The sequence below is a fragment of the Nematolebias whitei genome, chromosome 5 (genome assembly GCF_014905685.2).
Source record: "Nematolebias whitei isolate Nwh7 chromosome 5, NemWhi1, whole genome shotgun sequence".
NCBI classification, from domain to species: Eukaryota; Metazoa; Chordata; class Actinopteri; order Cyprinodontiformes; family Rivulidae; genus Nematolebias; species Nematolebias whitei.
The window spans coordinates 2,150,807-2,153,003 of record NC_056502.1 but is presented as its reverse complement, the minus strand read 5'-3'; the positions used below and the strand labels follow the sequence as shown (position 1 = coordinate 2,153,003).

Below are 2,197 nucleotides of genomic sequence, written 5' to 3'. Positions count from 1 at the left end.
CTCCACATCATTGCATTCAGTTTTTATTCACAATTTGTTTAGTGTCCCAACTTTTTTGGAATCTGGTTTGTATATATATATACACACACACACACACACACATACATATACACATATACATACTTTTTACCAATACCCTTCACCCCCTGTAAAGATATATTGGTGTTTATATGTTCATCGATGTGATTAATCAATATCAGTTAAATGTGATCGTGCACTTCATTCAGAAAATCCACGTCACATTTCAGGATCTGGTTATTATAGACACAGATTAAATGTTAAATATGAATATTTCTATATTTATCAGCGCAGTAATAGTATTACATACGTTAGTAGTTGTAAACACAAAATAATAAATATCTTTGTTTAGTGCTTACCTTTAACCTAAAAATTTAAGGAGTAAACATTTTTAATAATCACGTTAAAATTTCTAAATGTTGTCTTTGGTGCCTGTTTTCCACATATATTAGTGTGTGTGAATGACAGACATTAACCTAAAACACTTTGTAGAACGGTGCTTTATGAAGTTCAGTCCGGCAGCTCTGCCACATTCAATATGACGGACGCTTTGACGACGAGTCCGCTCAACGAGGCGTCCGCAGCCAACCCACCTGTCCTCTGATTGGATCCTTAAGTTGTGATTGACATGACATTGACCAATCAGCTGAGAGGAGGCAAATTCAGGACAAAATTCGCACATTAGTTTTTGGATTTGTATCTGTAAACAGATTATCGTAAAAAAGTTTTGTAACTTGTGATTTTTTATTGTTTTTTTACAAATACAAATCTTTTTTACACGCGCAAAATATATACGAACAACTTTTACCAACTCCCCATGAAAAGCAGACAAAGCTCCATCTGTAGTTTCTAAAGATGGCCGTTATTTAGCTAACGTCTGTTTCTCGCGCGGGCTGTTTGTAAACGTTACCTGTGCCGCTCACCGCTCCGAACAAAACTCTGGCGACCAGGTGAACCGCCGGAAACTTCGCTGTACACCCGCGGAGGACCTGGAAGAACCTGCAAACATCTGTAAGAAGCACAAACATCTGGAGGAGAGCTAACCAGGCGAAAGAGACGCGTTTCTGCGCGTGAACTCACCACTGAGAGGAGCGGTGGGCGCCATCTTTAAAAACAACCACCGGAACTGATGAACTTCTCTTGTCTCCATGGTTACAGAGGACAGGTGTCCAAAAGGTGACACGTAATAAAAGATGAGTCGTGAGGAGGACAGGAGGCACCTGCTGAGTGACATCACGATCCAGGTGGTGAGGGGCGGAGCAACACAAACGCTTAGAGGGATCCGAGACAGGTAAGCTAACGGTTAGCATAGCTTAAAGAGAAGGAAATATTACGTAACTTTTACTTATCTAGCGCCTTTCAAAATAAAAGTTCCAAACCACAATATAAGACCCAAAGGATTTTTAAAAAGTAAGTTAAAACAAAATCAAATTAATTAAAATACAATATGAAAGCTGATAAATGCTGCCATAAAGAGAATTAAGTTTTCATGTTTATAGATTTGATGTTAAGAGTACTTGAATGAACAAAAGTAATACTTTATCTTAAACATAAATCAGCTCTTTATCAGAGTTGTATCCATTTGACTTATTGGCTGTTGTGTAATGAATGATCGCATGAATGGGGTGCCTAATATATTTTTAAAATAAATTTTCCTGCAGGTCAGCTAGATTCGCCCGCCTCAGCGGAGGAACCACGGTCCAGGCTCACCTGGCGCAGGCGGGGCGGAGCTTAGCAGCGTTTGGTGTCGGACTACTGTTGGCATCGCTTTACGGAGCCATGGCTTTGTTCCTGCAGAACCAGCGGCTGTGGTTCTGTGTCTACACCACGGTGGCTGTGGGCGGCCTAGCAGGGTTCGGTATGGGACTGTCAGCAGGTGTTCGAGCTGACGTCATGTTGATGCTACCCACCATGTGCTCAGGTGAGGCTGCGGCTTTCAGCACGAGTTTCCAGGTTTGTTTTGCGGGAAATTAAAAATGATCCAGAGTAGAAGAGGGTGGAACTCCTAACAATCAACCAGTCACAGCCTGTATTATACAAACCATATTGAAGGGGCGGAGCTTCCTCTTACAATCAACCAATCACAACCAGTATTATCCAAACGATATTGAAGGGGCGGAGTTTCCTCTAACAATCAACCAATCACAGCCTGTATTATCCAAAACGATATTGAAGGGGT

At 41.2% G+C, this 2,197-nt stretch overlaps 1 protein-coding gene across 1 annotated transcript in view; it reads left to right on the top strand.

The window, feature by feature from the left end:
• Positions 1 to 2,197, top strand: part of adam15 (ADAM metallopeptidase domain 15) — a 35,144-nt gene that overhangs the window by 20,292 nt on the left and 12,655 nt on the right. The gene's annotated exons all lie outside the window — the stretch shown is intronic.